Here is a 17,952-nt window from a genome sequence, read left to right as displayed (position 1 = left end):
ACAAGTGATATATAAATAAGACCACAGTTCAAGACTTGTCTGTTGTCTGGTATAAAATTCACCAAGTGAATGTTGAGGCTTTCCTCTTAGGAGAGACGTTAGAATGCAAATTCACCAACTATCATTAAAGGAGAGGTAGACATTAAAGGCCCCTTGTGAATTTCATCCAAGAATGTAGAGGACACAGCAAAGGACAGGATAAATAACAGATTGTTTGAAAAAGAAAAAAAAAAGAGGACATTGGAAAATCTCACTTAGCAAGGACACTTAAACATATTGGCTCATTATCAACACTCAGAGTACATATTAAATTTTAGGAAAGAAACAAATCTTTCCCATTTTTACTCTCAAGGAGGTGCCAGAATTATTTCATATAGAACAGCAGGAGTGCTAGGACTCTCAGGCCTTAACATTTTTGAAATAAATAAATAATGGACAAAACCTAATATACCAACTAAAATTATATTCAAAAGAAATAAACAACAAAGAATCATTCAGGGTTCAAATTAAGAAAAAAACAATATAAAATAAAATAAATTTGATTAATTTAAAAGCTAAAACCCAAGCATATATTTACATATATAGTATATGTCTATATATGCAGATATATGGCTATATGAAGACTAGATGATAGAGAGATAAACAGATGATATGTAGATAGATATAGATATAGATATAGATATAGATATAGACATAGATATAGATGAGATGGAGATGGAGATGGAGATAGAGATAAAATTAAGCTAAGATATTTTTTAAAATTTAAGCAGGAAATTAAAACTAAAATGTCTATATCATACAGCTAGTCAAAAAGTTATTAAATCTCTGGTTTGTTTAACTACCTGATGCTAAAGTTCCTTGGAAGAGTATATATGAGAAAATGTTGAAAAATAATTCTAATAGGTGGAAGAAAGGGCTTACTCAACTAGTATTTCTTTACATTTTTATCTATTGCTTTAAGAGAGAGAGAGAGAGATTTATTGTTCCACTTACTTATGCATTCATTGATTCATTCTCATATGTGAACCAGCAACCTTGACATATTGGGACAATGCTCTAATCAAATGAACTACCCAGTTATTTAACTACTTTAAATCTATAATAATTAAAAACAGTGCAGATTAGGCGAGCAGAACAATGAAATAAAACAGAGTCCAAACATAGGCCCATGTATATGACTTCAGTAAACAGAAAGGGTTCATTGCAAGTCAGTTATAAAGATTTATTGCTGCCTACATAAATGGTGTCAGAATAAAACGCAACTTATTTAGAAAAATAAGGTGCAATCTCCATAGAAAAGGATCATTTTAATTCCACAGATTTGGCCTGAACAACCAAATCTGGTGTTATCAATAAAAACAATTTTTAAAACTTGCTTAGAAACAATTTTTAACCAGCCTTTCTATGTTTAACTCCAAAATTTGAAGTCAGACAGGGAGTTTGACTTCCTTACTCATCTTAGATGATCCATAACACTGCATCTTTCACATGTTACACGAGGGTGATCTGGGGGCCTAAAAATCAGGGTTTCTCACCATGGGAGGAGGTGGGGATAAAGGGCTGGTTAATAACAGGGTAGGTGGGGACGATGGCTAGTCAATATTCTGTGGAAAACATATGTGGGATTTGGACTTTTAAATCATTTTCATATATTTTTATCATTACAAGTATAATTCATCCTCATAATTAAAAATTTAAAATAATCCGACAAGTTTAGCACAAAGTAAAAGTACCCATTACCTCTGAATCTACTGACAGAAATAATTACTGTTGATAATTTGATGAGTATCATTCCAGGTATCTTTTTCAGTTTGTTCATCTTTTTATTTAGATGCTGGACCCAGAAACTAGAAGTCCAGGGTTTTTTTGTGTTATTTTTTTTAATGCAAGTAAATACATGCTCAGATACTCTCCATCGCTCTCGCACATATCATTTTTAAATGAAATCATATTATACAGAGTTGATTTACCTAGATTTGTGGATTTTAATAATATCTGGGCATACTTCGAGAAGAGATGGAAAGAAGGAATTAAGACACTCAAAAGTAAAGATTACTATTACACTGGCACTTCTAGGACCTTTTATAAAACTTTTTTTCTTTTTGATATAAAATAAATACATCCCTTAGGAAACACAGGAAAGCACAAAGAAAGGAATAGTCACCCATAATCCACCACTGAAACTTTTGCTGAAGAAAGATACCATGTTTACTAGACCAAGAACAGCTGTGGCCAGCAATCTTGCAAAAGCCAGAGTTCAATAACAAGGCCCCAGCGCCATAAGATAAAGAAAGGGGAGCAGGTCGGAAGCTATAGACCACATACCCAATACCCTCTGACAAACAGGATGAGGAGGAAACAAAAACGTGGTCAGTGGCTGAAAGAGAGGAAGAAAGAAATAAAGAAAGAAAGAAAGAAAGAGAGAGAGAGAGAGAGAGAGAGAGAGAGAGAGAGAGAGAGAGAAAGGAAGGAAGGAAGAAAGAGAGAAAGAGAGAAAGGAAGGAAGAAAGAAAGAGAGAAAGAGAGAAAGAGAGAAAGGAAGGAAGAAAGAAAGAGAGAAAGAGAGAAAGAAAGAAGTGAAGGAAGAAAACTGTTTGAATTAACAAAGGCTGAACTCTGAGCAGAAACACAAGACAGCAGTTGTGGGATGGGCAGATCCATTTCTGTTGGCTCAGATAAGCTTACAGCCTTGAGCTGCAAACCTGCACAACAAACACTGTGGACTGGCAGAGGGAGTCTGGAAAGTGAATATGCCACAATAAGAAGCTTTAGCATCAGATTCCTCCCAGACCAATTTTCCCCCTTAGATTTCCACTCAAGCTGAACAGACACCAGTGGGGCATTTCAAACCTGAAGTATTTGTTTAAAGGCCAGCACAGGCGTTGACTGTTGGAGAGATAAAATACAGAAAGGAAGCATTAGCAAGAATTTAAAAAACTGGTTCCATTTCAAGCTAGAAAGGAGGGGAAGTGTCTTAAATGGTAGCACTAACAACTTTTTCAGATAAAGGCGATGGAGATACTGGAATTATGGAGAACTTTTCACCCAGCTGAACATGCTCAGGCTTTGGAAATGGTCAGAAATGTGCATTAAGCACCCACTCTGTAATTCTGCCAAAAACTCGAGGCAGGGATCAGACTTTTTCTGTAAAGGGCCGGACAGCAAATATTTTAGGCTTTGCAGGCTATCCTGAAGTCTCTGAAGCAACTACTCAAATCCCAGCTGTAGTTTTGCACTATAGCCATAGACAATACACAAATGGGTGGATGTGGTGCTGAAACTTCACTTTCAGACGTTAACATTTGAGCTTTATAGAAGTATCCTGTGTCACAGAATATTCTTCTTTTGATTTCTTTTCATTATTAAACAATACAAAAAAAAAACAAAAAAACAAAAAAAAAAAGCTCCTTAGCTTTGTTGGCGGTACAAAAGCAGGTGCTGGACTGGATCTGGTCCATGTGCTGGCTGGTAGTTTCCTGACCTTCGGTCTAAAAGCAGAGTTTCTGTTTCACGTTTACATTCTAACCACTGAGATAAGAGCAGAGAATCCAGGGGCATTTTAAATGGAGATTTCTGCTCCTGTGGGAGTCCAGGTAGTGAAAGAATGTTTGGTGGCCACAATTCAGCTGGGACTGGAGCAGGACTGTGGGGACAGAAGGTACAGGAGCACAGGAAGACTTCCCAGAGGGGCTGGTACCCAGGGTGTATCTCCTCGGAGTTGGCCTGTAGCATCAAGGGAGAGAGGGGTGAGAACATGCCTCCCTATCCAATTATGCATGCTCTATTTTTCCCAGTGAATCAGGCCAGTGAAAAGATTAGCAGCAGCAAAGTCAAATTTAATTCATAGAACTTTTTTTTTCTTTTTTGTATAAAGATGAGGCCCTTCTTTGTACACAAACAGAAACTAACAGTTCTCAGGTCTACATGGGTAGGCTGTCTTTGTTTACCTGTGTGCACAGGCTCTTATGCAAATCCCAGCAGCTGGTAAAAAAGTAAGCCTGGGCTTGGCCTTGGTGGATTTATTTCTCATTTGCTGCAGGCACAGACCACTTCTATTGAAGAGAGAAAAATACCAGCTCCTCCACAGCCGCTTGTCCAGGAGTCCGGGCCTGCCTGGCAACTAGCCTCTTTGCTCCCTCTCCAGCGTGGGCCTGACATTACCTTGCCATTGAATAGTCTGGTGGAAGAGTTCAGTGCAGGGTTTGCACTTTCCCAGCCATTAGCCAGCTGCCAAGGCATTTCATTATCTTAGAAGTGTTTTGTACATCAAAGAGAGCCCCAAACAGTGTGATCAAGTGGAAGTAACAGCGCCTGGTCAACATTATAACCCGCAGCATTTTTTTTTTCATGGATATAATGCCATCTGGCACCCAGGAACAGCGAAGGCCGGTGATGGAAAAACCCTGCCGCCCTGTTTTGCTCACGGGTGTAACAGTTAATCCTGATAAAGGCCAAGGCCTCAGAGCAACTGCCCTGTTGTTATCTTGCATATCTATTGTCTTACACAGGCCAAGCTGCCCTGAACCTGCAAGAGGGAAGGTTCCACATGAGATTGCCTGAGGGGAAAAATATCCAGGAGCGTTGTCTTTTTGTTTGTTTCAATTATTTAGCAAACACACATACACACACACACACTGGAGGGACAAGGATTTAAAAGGCTTCTCCTTTTCAAGCTTTAAGATTTTCTGGGGAAACGGTAAGTAGCTGGTTTTGCAATCCCTGAATGTGGGAGGCTCTCTTATATCAGCTTAATATCTTCTGTATCAATTTGCTTTTGATAATTTTAGAAAAAAATATCTCAGGCCTTCAGTTTTCGATTATAGACCACCAACCTTCCCCCCTGATTTCTGATAACAAATGTCTCACTGAGTCTTTCATTGCTCTCTTGCAATTAAGGAGAAAAAAACTTTTCTGAAATGGCAGCTAATAGAAAGGCTCTGAAAAAAACTCATCTGTAGTGCACTCAGAACCCTGCTTTCTGGGTAGCTGATCTTCAATTGGCAAATTAGGAAAGAAAATACCATGAGTGTCTTATTGTTTTTATTTTGACATCAATCTTTGAAACACAGAGACCAAAACAGAAAATGGACAATCTCCTTCCCGGCTGAAATGAGGGCAAATGATGGGTTTATGTTTTCTTTTATTTTCCCCCACAGTCTCAAATGTGGTTGCCTCGATGCACTGCAACTGTTTATAAACTCTTGGATGATTTTTCCACTCATTACACAAACTCCTCCCCCTTCCTAGCTTCCACAAACATCCCCCCATAGCCCCTCCATCTCTGCAGGAGGAAAAGCCTAAAATTTTGAGAAGGACACATTTTGAAATTTCCTTCTCTGGGTTAAGTTCACATCAAGGGATGATTTTGCAATGGCCACACAAGCCATTATGCAAGCTTTTCAAAAGCATGGAAAATTTCTGGGGCAATTGTCACCTATACACAATGGTAAGAATCTAGATGATTTTAAAAACAAGTCGATATTCCCCAATAACCAACCTGTGGTTTGAAAAATCCTACTTGATCAATCTTCTCCCACTGTTTTTCTCTTCACTGTCATAAATTCTAGTAGAATTATAGCACTCACAAGGGGCTAGCTTGTTATTTTAGGCTGTCATGAAAACCGAGCTCCGAGAAATGAAGCCCCCAGCTGCCAGCAGGAAGAACAAAGTTCTCTCCAAGTCCAGTGGGGTGGTGAACACCCAGTACAATATACGGATGATGTATTATAGAATTGACACCTGGAACCTATATAATTTTATTAGCCAATGTTACCCCAATAAATTCAATAAAAAAATTCAAGCCAAAAAAAAAAAAAGTCTCTGACTTTCAGTATTCTCAATACAATGACTGTTTTCCTCACTTCTTTTCTTCCTCTAAGAATTAGTGGGGAAAAAACAAAACAAGCCAGAAAGGAAAGGAATTGAAATATTTGGCAAAGTGAGGGGGGTGGGGTACACAATAGTCAGATTTCCCAAACATGGTGGTCAGATATCAAAATTTGAACTACTTATTCATTATATATGTTTCACACTTTGCATTTTATAAAATGCTGTAAATCACTTGCTATAGAAATAAAAGTTTTTTGGAAGAAATTTTCAAGATCATCTTTTGATGGTGAAGAAACATGAAATCAACTGTTCAAACAAAAGTCGTTAATGACAGAGCTTCAGTAGAATTCAGGACCACTAACTATTGCTTTTGCCACAACATGCGCACATGTATTCACTCATTCATTCAACAGCATTGGTTGACTGCCTACCATAGACCGGACATTGTGGCAAATACTGACATACCTTTCACAAGAGTAAACAAGAATAGATCCCTATGCTGGAGGAACACACATAGTGGAGAAAGCCGTACAAACTAAGAATCGTAACAGAGTGACAGATGCTGACATAGAGGGGCCAGCACAATGGTGGCAAAAAGAAAATAATTGGTCAGAATAACAGAAAAGGTCTCATTATTCTGACTTTACCCTAATGTTAAAATAGTGATCTGCTATTGTGTTTAAAAAGTCAAATTTAAGCCTTTGTCCGTAAATTATCCTAGAAAGAGAATCAATTACTTGTGGCATGTCCTAAATTTCACCGTAGGTAAAACGTGATCTGTCTTGTGCTTCCCCTGATTATTCTGGATTTGTCGGTGCATAATTTGAAAGCACGGGGGCTCTGTGGTTTCCCATTCAGATTGCTGGAAAGTGACGTTCACGGCAGGATTTGGCTGACATGCTAAGTAGCTGAAGTTTGGAAAGCAGTAGGCAAAAGGAGACTAGTTCAGATGAGAAAATTACACATAATTTCTTTCCTCTCATTTTGTGAAAATCTTAAACCCACAGTTGCTGGGGATTAAAAAGAACTTCAAGCAAATACTTACTCCAGCAAGGGTTCTTAAACATTTCTGAATCTATGCCCGGGATTTAAATTTCTAAATTGACTATTCCATCACAATTTCCCTGTGGAATTAAGTCTAATTTTAAGTGGATGTCCATTGACATTTTCCTGGTAGTACTATGAGAGTCCCAAATATTCATTCTATTTTTCCCACAAAGAGGTAAATGTTCCTAAATGGAAAGTGAGTGACTATCTTGAGTTGGTACTTGATTTTGTGCAAAGGTGGTGAGTGGAAAGGGGAATGATATAATATTGTAGTGAGTCTGGCTTGACAGGCAGATACAGAAGACAAAACTCACCCTGTTCGAAACCCAGTATATCTTCTAGAATCTCTAATTCAGCACCTACCAGTCTCGACCTAGTCAAAATCACCAAGTTAGAATACTATTCTTATTGATAGAATTGTCACTCTAAGTCATTTTTACAAAGATAAATAAAATTCAAACCATAATCAGCTAGGAATAATAACTTTCTAAAGACCTTCCCTGTTTCTCTCTGTCTCTATCTATCCTATGTCATAAAACTACAGAAAAGATGGGCATTCAAGGAAAATAAAAGGTTGATGAGGCCTGGTGTACACATTGTAAACCAAAATTAATTTTAGACTGTAATAAAGAATAATAAACATTTATTTGAGCAAATGCAGCCCAGGAGACGCAGGTTGAGTTAGCAACCTAAGTTATGTTCTGCCTACACAAAGGGAAGGGCACTTTTTGTAGCTAGAAAGTTCCTGACACAGTTCCTAATTAGGTCCATTTCATGTAAAGAAATATCCAAATTCATACACTTCTGAACTGCGCAGTCCTGGTTGGTCAGCATTATGCATCCTGATTGGTTGTTATGGAGCAGTTCTGATTGCATGGGGCAGGTCTTGGTCCACTGGTGGGAAGAGGATATCAGGAACCCCCTTATAACAGTTGGCTCAGGCAGTGTAAAGGAGTAGAGCATTGCTTAGGAAGCCAAGAGTTCAGTCTGAAGTTCTTCCTGGGATAAACAGAACGTGAGGAGCCCCTGTCAGCTGCTAGACTCTCAGTGTCTGTAAAATGTGGCTGCTCCATTGATTTCACCTAGTTTGAGACTATGGGGAGTTCATTGCAGCAGATACATTTCTTCTCTGGGTTCACATCAAATGAATCTTTCTTCTTGGGGTCCACAACATAAAGAAAATAACATAACCTACCATTACCATTGGTATCATGTTTTTACTTGTTTAGAAAAATATTTTCTGAGATAATAGTAATAGTATATGCCTCAAAGAGGTGTTGTGAGAATTAAATATGCTAATGGGCTAAAAGAGTCATAATAGTTTCTGGCACATAAAACACTGTCAATAAATGTTAGATGGTATTATTATTACTTGTGCTATTATTTTTATCATTGATATTATAATCATAGCTTGCACAACCATATACGGTTCAGCAAGTACAAGTTGACATTTAATTGGTCATAATATAACTTAGTTTAAGAAAGAATAATTCTGTTTCTAAACCCTAAATTCTCAATACTTGACTACTTAGGAAACACTCATATTCAAACTCAAAAGTCCAATAAACTATACCTTAACTATCATGTTATTTGAAGGTTTGCTGTAAAAGATTTGCCTTTAAAATAATCTGAAAAATTCTAGATTCCATGGAAAAGCAGTCTCAACCCAATTCTGGCTTATTTCTCCAGCCTTTACAAATGCTGATTCCCATTCTAGCCATCTGAGGTACCCGACACAAAGGGCAATTAGCCATTCCACAAGCATGCCTTGGACTTTCACGCCTTTCTGCCTCTGTGTGCATGCTGTTCTTTATGGCTAGACCAGGGGTCCTCAAACTTTTTAAACAGGGGGCCAGTTCACTGTCCCTCAAACCGTTGGAGGGCTAGACTACAGTTTAAAAAAAAACTATGAACAAATTCCTATGCACACTGCAAATATCTTATTTTGAAGTAAAAAAACAAAACTTCAAAAAAAAAAAGGCTCTCCTAACTTCAAAAAAAAAAAGGCCCTACTAACTACAAAATAAAATAAAAAAATAGACCTCCTGACTTCAAAAAAAAAAAAATCCTAACTTGTTCTTACCTCGGTCCTCAGGCAGCAGCAGGCTCTGCACAGGCAAGCTCGTGACTTGTCTGATCACACCTGAGACTGAGAGGAGGAGTCCAGAGACAGAGAGAAGGAGGAGAGTCGGAGAGTGGGGTGCACATTCCACACATGTGCACTGCGGGCCCAGGACGAGTCGGCTGCTAAGCAACAGGCAAAAACACCCGGCAGGCTGGATAAATGTTTTCAGTGGGCCGAATGTGGACTGCGGGCCATAGTTTGAGGACCCCTGGCCTAGACTATCCTCTCCTTCCAAATCCATTGTAAAGCTTTCCAGTTCTTACCTGGCCAGAAAATGCAGTAATCCCCTCCTATCCTCAGTTTTGCTGTCCACAGTTTCAGTTACCCACAGTCAACTGCAGTCCAAAAATATTAAATGAAAAATCCCAGAAATAAACAATAACTTTTAAATTGTGCCCCGTTCTGTGTTAACGTGATAAAAATCTCATGCCATCCAACCCGGGATGTGAATCATCCCTTTGTCCTTTGTCTGGAGCTTCTCCATGCTGTATATGCTCTCCACCCCCCACTCCCCACCCCCCACCTCACCACATCCACCATTAGTCATTTAGTAGCCGTCTTGGTTATCAGATTAACTGTCACAGTATCCCAGTGCTTTTATCCAAGTAACTCTTATTTTAGTTAATGGCCCCAAAGTGCAAGAGTAGTGGTGCTAGCAATTTGGATATGCCAAAGAGAAGACATCAAGTGCTTCCTTTAAGTAAAAGGTAAGTATAAATAAAACCACCATAACAAATCAAGAGAAAGAGAGAGAGAGAGAGAGAGAGAGAGAGAGAGAGAGAGAGTTTGGGACTATCCTCAGTATCAGGCATCTAATGGGGGTCTTGGAACTTATCCCCTGAGGATAAGAGGGTGAGGAGACTACTGTGTCCCTCATTTCTGCTTGCAAAGCACATTTTTCATCCTACTGCTGAGATACATTCTTCCTCCTATTAGCCATATCTCACTGCATGGAAGTTCTTTACTTATGGAAATTCTTTGTTTGCAGGTCTGTGAGTTCTTTCAAGGTTACAGCCTGTGTCTTACTGGACACTATCCCCAGTGCCAACCAGAAAGCCTACGCATAGGATGGACTTCTGCATTGTTTGCCAGATTTCAGCAAATATATTTCAAGCAGGATAGATGAGATCCATGAGATATTACTAAGCTCCTGGTTCAGAGTTGAGGACAGAGCAAGGCCAGAGATAAAGGCTGCTTACTTGGTGTCCTTGGACCTACAGAACAAGCATTTAATTCAGATAACAAAACAATTTCCCATGTAAAAGTCATAACTGTAACAATAAAAATAACAGCCATTTGTTGAGCTTTTACTATGCTCCAGTCTCTATTCTCAGATTTTATGACTATTAACTCATGTAATTCTCAGAACAAGCCCAGGCAATTTCTGCAGTGCCCAGTTCCCTAACCACCTATTTGAGGTTGGTTAAGGAAAGTTATGGTATGATGTTTTATTGAGTTGTACACTTGAAACATGTATGGTTTTGTGAACCAATGTCAACCCAACTATAAACAAACAAATAAATAAATAAATAAATAAATAAATGGAAAGAAATAACTCAAAAAAGAAAAAAACACACATAGTAGATAATAAAATAGACTTATTCCAATAATCTAAAAGTTGTTAGTGGAGTTGATAATGACAAGTTTTAAATTCTTATTTTTCACATCCATTAAGTACAGATATACCAACTTTCATTGATTATAGTCATAACTAAATCTATGACATATATTATCCACTCTAAATAAATTACAGGTTTTCCCTAAACATGCCCCATCTTTCCAAACCTATCTTATCTCTCACTAGTTTTACAAATCTCCCATGCTCCACATTTACCAGCCCACTTGCTCCCCCTAGGCCCACTGCCCTCAGTAGTGAGGCAGGCTGTGCCACCTGCATGGCATAGCACGTCTCCACCTCCCTCAGGCTGTTCTCCAAACTGTCCTTCAGATTTCTCATCGAGTCCAGGCCGATCTCCAAGGACAGGACCCTATGTCTCAGCTCCGTGAGTGTCATCTCAGCAGCTCTTATCTCAGTGGTCTGTGAGGTGACCACTGCGGTGCTCTCCTCCATCTACTGGGAGCACTACTTGTCTAGCTCCTCTCGGTCCTTCCGAGCCAGTTCATCATACTGGGCCCAGATGTCTGCCATGATCTTGCTGATGTCGTGAGATTCAGGGGCATTCAACTCCACAGTCAACCCAGAGTTGGCAGTCTAATTTATAGACCATTTACTTCCTCCTCGTGGTTCTTCATGAAGAGCAGCTGCTCCTTGAGAGCCTCGATCTCTGTCTCCAGCTGTAACTGAGTGACATTGGTGTTATCAGTGACCTTTCGGAGCCCATTGGTGTCACTCTCCACAGACTGGTGTATGGCCAGCTCCGTCTCATACTTGACTCTGAAGTCATCAGCAGCAAGATGGGCATTGGCAATCTGCAGAATAATGCAGGTATTGTCCACAGGACTTGCAAAGATCTGAGCCCTCGGGTCCTCGATGGTCTTGAAATAATACCCCCAGTCTCTGACCAGGTCCCTTCTTCTTCAGGTGTTCTTGGATTTCACTCTCCAGTCTCTGATTATCAGCCTCCAGGCTTCTCGCCCTCTCCAGGTAGGAGGCCAGGTGGTCATTCAGGTATTTCATAGTATCCTTCTCACTCTAGATGCTCCCTATTATACACGCTAGACCCCTGGCCATCCCCGTAGCCAGGCCCCGGACCCCCAGCCACCCCCACACTGGTGGAGTGGGGCACAGAGATCAGGGAGCCTAAGCCCCTGGCACCTGCATAGACACTGGTTGGGTTACTGGCCAGCCAGCCCCGTGGCTGGGCTATACTGCACAGAGCCCAGGGTCTGGTAGTTTGTGGAGAAGCTGGAGGGGGTGCTGAAGCTCATGTTCTTCAGGGAGGAAGGTGAGAAGCCTAGACTCAGGTTAAAGCGGCAGTGAGTGCCAGGTTCGCGACTCAAGTTACTAGTATATGTCTTTTCTTTGGTTTAATTATTTTGTATAATTCCACTTCCTCCTGCTATTAACTTGGTAGCTATGCATTCTCTTATTATTATTTCTTACAATATGCAAAGATGACTTCTTGCAGTCTAAGACAAATAAGTATAACCTCTTCTCAGACAATACAAAAACCTTAGAACCCTTTAACTGCTTTTATCCTCTTATTTATTTCATTTTATTTTTCCATCAATGTATTCTCTTAACTCATTTGTAATATGTTAGCCCCACAAGATAATATTATTATAGTTTTATATCAAAATTGAATAATTCTTTTATTTGATATTCTTAAATATGTCCTGTATCTTTGAATTTCCATGTAGAATAATTTTCTTCTCCCATGGTCATACAGCTGGAAAGTATTTTCTCCTGTATGGGTATGTAGGTGCAAAACTTTCCTGCATTTACTGGAGAATACCTTTTTTCAAGCCCAGTTTTGAAAAATCATTTTTCAGTTTATAGAAACTTTTTGCAGGTGTTTTCCCAGCATTAATATATCATTCCATTGTCTTTAGGCTTTCTCTTTTTTTTTTTTTCTTTTTCTTTTTTCCTGTAGGGACGTCAGCTATGTTTCATTGTTGTTGCTTTGATGGTCTAAGTTTTCTTTTTTTCTCTAGCTGGTTACATAATGCTTTCTCTGTCATTGTGTCTTTATAATATTTATTTCTTTATAATATTTATATTCCTTAGTGTGGTTTTCTTTGTATTTATCCAGCTTGGGTTCACAGATTTTTTAAAAGAAAATATCATTCATTGTTACTTCAAAGATCATTTCTCACTTATTATCTTTCTCTTCTTTTTTTGGGACTCTATCAATATGCAGGTTTTGAACTTCTCAATTGTTCCCCTATGTCTCTTACATTGTTTCCTCTGCATGTTTTTCAATCTTTTCCTCTTTTTGTGCTTCATTCTGTATATATTATTTGTATATTTATCTTCCAGTTCATTAATTCTCTCTTCAATGTGTCTAGCCTCATGATAAATCTGTCCATTGTGTTCCTGAGTTTAGTTATATATTTATTTGTTCTAGAATGTCCATTTTGTATCTTTTCATAGTATATTGTTATCTGTTAAAGTTGTCTTCTTATCTCAGCTACATTTTTCATTTGTAATTTAAAATCCATCCATGTGTGAAAAACTTCATTTTTAAGATACCTGATGAGTTCCTTATACTGTGTTGCTTCTTTTGATTTTCCAATTCACTGTCTTGATTTCTTTTTTCTTCTTTCTTTCTTTATTTCTTTCTTTCTTTCTTTCTTTCTTTCTTTCTCTTTCTTTCTTTCTTTCATTCTTTCTCTTTCTTTCTCTCTCTCTTTTTTTTGTTTTTGCTATACATCCTGTTTATTCTGCAAGCGAGGTTCAGAAATGTGGGGACACAGGTGTGTGTGGGGGGCGGAATCTGAGGAGGCCTCGCACCCCACTTCCCAGGGGCAGTGCCTCGGCTTCCCAGCACAGCAGGACAAACACAGGGAGAGAGGGGGGACAAGCGGCTCCTAACCTCTCCCAGGGCTGCGGCTAATCTCTCAGCACCAGCCGGGCCTTCGCCTGTTAGGCACCTCCTTGCCTCTCAGCGCTCCACAATCACAAGGGCTAACTAGAACCTGGCCCCGACCCCCAGTCATGAGGATCACGCTGTCTTACAGCTTCTCCACGCGATTCTCTGAGTAGCCGTAATGATTTCCATTCATCATTTATCTTTACCCAGTGAGTGTTTTTTAACTTTGGTTCCAAAAGCTATTTCATGACGAACAGAGCCGTAGAACCTGCACAGGTGGCTGCTCCTTCAGGATCGCCTTCACAGCAGCAGACTCGCATCAATGCTGTGCAGATTACCTCCCGGCAGGACCACTGCATCTTAAGGTCCCTCTTTTTTGCATCTTCCAGGCTGGCATCAGGACAGGTGACAACATCGTGGCTGCACTGGACGGGTCCTTTCCAGCCAAACCCGCAACGGTGACCTTAATTCCAGCTCGTCGCATGACATCTACAGGGATAAGCGTCTCCAACTCTTCTGCTCCTTTAGCCAGGATGACCAGAGCTCTTTTAGAAGCCATGTTTGTGCTGTATTTTTAAAGACTGAACCTCGCCTCCCCTCCCCACAGTCACAACTCCGCCTCGGTGCCGCAGCACCTCTGCACCGGCATAACTGAACCGGAAGGGACTAAACTGGGCGCTCGGGGACGCACGCGAGCGAGCTGTCTTGATTTTTTAAATGTCTGGTTGTCTTTCACTCAGTGTTAGATATTCTATATGAAAAGTGGTAAGATGTCATTTGAGACTAGTATGTAACCTTCCTTCAAAGAGGATTTTTGTTTGCTTCTGACAGGTGGCTAAGGACATCAGCAGTCCTGGATTATCCCAGTTCAATGATTAAATGATATGATTAGAAACTGTGCTTCAATCCCTTGGGGGAAGATCTATTTTAGGACCACACTTACTCATGGAGCATCCTATAAAGAACTAATATGCTAATTAGATCCAACAGCTACCAGGGCCAAGCCCCTTGCATGAATTTCCTGCCTCGGGCCTCTAGTAGCCTTATAGTTTGGAATCCCAACCTAAAACTTGTGAACAAATGCCTCCAGGGGAAAAGCAGTCCCAAGTGCAAAGCTCTGTTCTCTGGGTTTCCTTCTTTCTTTGATTCATTGGCTCTCTAGTGACTTCAGTGGTGAAATTTTGTTCAGATTTTGTCATTTTCTTAGCAGACAGAAAATGATGGTTTACTAATATGTTTTCACATACGTAAATTTAAAATGTTTATTTAGTCATAGTTCTTGATGGTTTTTTGTTGTGTGTTTTTTTTCCCCATCATTCATAGACAGGCCTGCTCTACTTCAACTTATACTAGTAAGCTGGTATTGATTTTCATATGAACTGTGAGATAAGGATTTGGCTCTATATTTTTCCCCCGAAATAGCTGATTATTGCCTAACTACATGTTGAATAATTAATGTATTCTCTTGGATTTTATACACATACACACACACTTTTCATTAATGTTCAAAGTCACCTTTATATTATTTTGGTCTTTTTCTGGATTTTCTATTCTGTATTACTGTTTTCTTTTTTTATTTTTGCACCAATGCCTAATTTTTTAAATTTGCTGTAGCTTTATGTTATGTTTCTATATCTGGTGAGAAAAGGCTTCCTTCTTCCAACAGGCCCATTACACCTGCTTTTTTGTTATTATTTCCTGGCAAGTCTAGCATAATTAATTTTATGAGATGGACTTTAAAATCCTTTGTCTCAACTGAGAATACCTCCTTTCCCTAATACATACCCAGAAAAGAAATCTCATTGTGACTTTGGTTAGGATCGCATAAATTTTGGAGAGTATTTTAAAGCAAATAGACATTGTTACAATATTGAGTTTATCTAGCTAGAGACATCTTAAATCTCGGTTAAAATACACATATTTTTTATAAATGCTGCATATTTCTTAATAAATTTATTCGATATATTTTATAATTTTTATAAGTGATATATTTTCTTCAATTATATTTTCTAATTGGTTATTTTTTGTTATAGCAAAGCAATGGTTTTTTTCCATTGTTAACATTAATATTGTAACTGTAACCTTACTTATTATTTCTGGTATGTTTTATCAGTTGATCCACTTAGCTTTTAAAGATGAAGAATTATATTATTATTCCATTCTGAGAACTGTGTTAATTTCTTCATAATATTTATACTCCTTACTCTGTTGTCATAAATAATGGTACATTAGCTTGGGTGGGAATGAATCTCAAACTTCAGTTTTAGGCCTGAATCTTAATTCACTCAAACTCACCATTTAGCATAATACCAATCTCACCAAAGCAATTGGTTCAAGAATGAATAACACAGGCCCTGACCAATGGTATGGCACACCACTTGGTCACAGTGATTTTTTTTTTTTTTTTTTTTTTTTTTTTTTTTTTTAGGGTTTGGCAGGTGATTAAAGAATTTTCAAGGTTTTCAGAAGAGGCACTCTTTCTTTTCCTGGACTGTAAAGTACAAGCACAAGGAAGGCCTTGATCCTCTGTGGCCATTTTGCTCCCATGAGAGAAGCAACTCAACACAGAAAGGAACACAGAACAGAAAGAACTGAGAGAAACCAAACAGCAGCACTGAAACAAGACATGCTTAAAACTAAACCTATCCTGCAAATACATTCCCCTTTATTTTTGAAACCAGTGCACATTATTTGCAACCCAAGTTAATCTAACAGATATATCATCCCAGTGCTGTAGTCGAGTAACACACCTAAAACAGAATGACAAAGAAGGTTTGAAAATACAGGCATGTGGAGAATTACACCAGACATATGTGTGCAAACAGAAAGCAGAAATGGCAGAATCAAAATCAGATAATAATACAAAATCAAGACCATTAAGCAGGGGAAAGAGGTATATTATGAGATCTACAAGTATAATTAATGAATGTCTATACACCAAAAACTATAGCAGTAAAAGCTATAAATTCAAAACTCTGACAAAGACAGATATAATGACTATGGAAATCACAAGTCATTGTGGGGAATCTTTTTTTTATTAATTTTTTACAGAGAGGAAGGGAGAGGGATAGAGAGTTAGAAACATCGATGAGAGAGAAATATTGATCAGCTGCCTCCTGCACACTTCCCACTGGGGATGTGCCTGCAACCAAGGCACATGCCCTTGACCGGAATCGAACCTGGGACCCCTGAGTCCGCAGGCTGACACTCTATCCACTGAGCCAAACAGGTTAGGGCATGGGGAATTTTATATTAGAATTTGATGGATCAAGCACATACAAATAAGTAAGGATATATAAAATGCAAAAATAATACAAAAAAAAGACAATGTAAAAACAATAATACTCTTCCTTTCTTCTTCACCAAAGAAGAAACTGATATATCATGAAGGACCTGCCATTAGAAAGGGCCTAGGCCCAATCAGTTTTACTGCAAAATTTAAACTTCAAAATAACAAATAAAAGTTCAGGTAGTATTTCTCACTATCTCAACTCTCAGTATACAATTTAGGAGCTGAATATAATCAGAACATTTGAACAGATCCTTTGGTTGAGGAACTCTAACTACTCACCATCCAAACCTTAAAAACCAAATATGATCAGATACTTTGGTATCTCTATCTGAACTTTTGCTTTCTGAACTAAGGCTCAAATAGATTAAATGTTAAGGGTATATTTGTTAATTCCTATTTTATCAATATTATTCAAAATATTCCAGACCCCCCAAAATGATTAAAAACTACCAAGATGGTCTACTAAACTAACACAAGAATACCCTAACTACATTTTTTTAAATCTACTATATAAAAACCATAGGTGGTGTTCATCACATACAGACGAACAGCAACCGAGGGGAAGTCAGTCAGTCCTACAGGGGTTGTCTTGGCAACGGCTGCGCCCCCCCCAAGCTGTTTCCAGGAGCTGTTTCCTATAAGGACGGAGTTTGAGGCAGGAACCCGCCCTGGGAGCATGGAGGCATCTCTTTCTAAAGTGTGCTGCGCCAGCACGGGGTGAACCTAAGTGGGGCGGCTGAAAGGCTTAGAAAAGACAGACAAGAGAATAAAAGCCGGGTCTCAGTGGGACGCTGCTTCTCTGAGAGACAGCGACCATGCCCACAACCATGCCTTTAGTTTATAGCAGATGCTATGAGGCAAAGTAAGGGCGTGACCAAGATGTTTACAGACATTCTCCTGGGTTTCAATCCTACTCACCTACATGCACCTGAACTCTATCAAGCCCACATCACTCAGGCACGTGGGGCCATGTGTTCCAACCATAGGTTCAAGCTTACAACTACAGCTGTTGACTATAATTGTGCTGGGAGGGCCCTGCCCTCCAAGCTGGGACTTGCATGTGGCAATGAGAGGACTGTGCCCTCTCATCAGTCCAAGGCTTGAACCTGTCCAAAACACTGTAGCAGCTCCCCACAATAAAGTTTTAATTCTGTTTCTTTGTTACT

General features: G+C 39.1%; 1 pseudogene; it reads right to left on the bottom strand.

Annotated features, from left to right (window-relative positions):
- Positions 1-10,723: 10,723 nt before the first annotated feature.
- On the bottom strand, positions 10,724-13,263 carry LOC102245650 (annotated as a pseudogene).
- Positions 13,264-17,952: the final 4,689 nt, after the last annotated feature.

Source organism: Myotis brandtii, unplaced genomic scaffold, assembly GCF_000412655.1.
Source record: "Myotis brandtii unplaced genomic scaffold, ASM41265v1 scaffold504, whole genome shotgun sequence".
Taxonomy (NCBI): Eukaryota; Metazoa; Chordata; class Mammalia; order Chiroptera; family Vespertilionidae; genus Myotis; species Myotis brandtii.
Note: the sequence above shows the minus strand (reverse complement) of the source record. Positions and strands in the feature narration are given on the sequence as shown.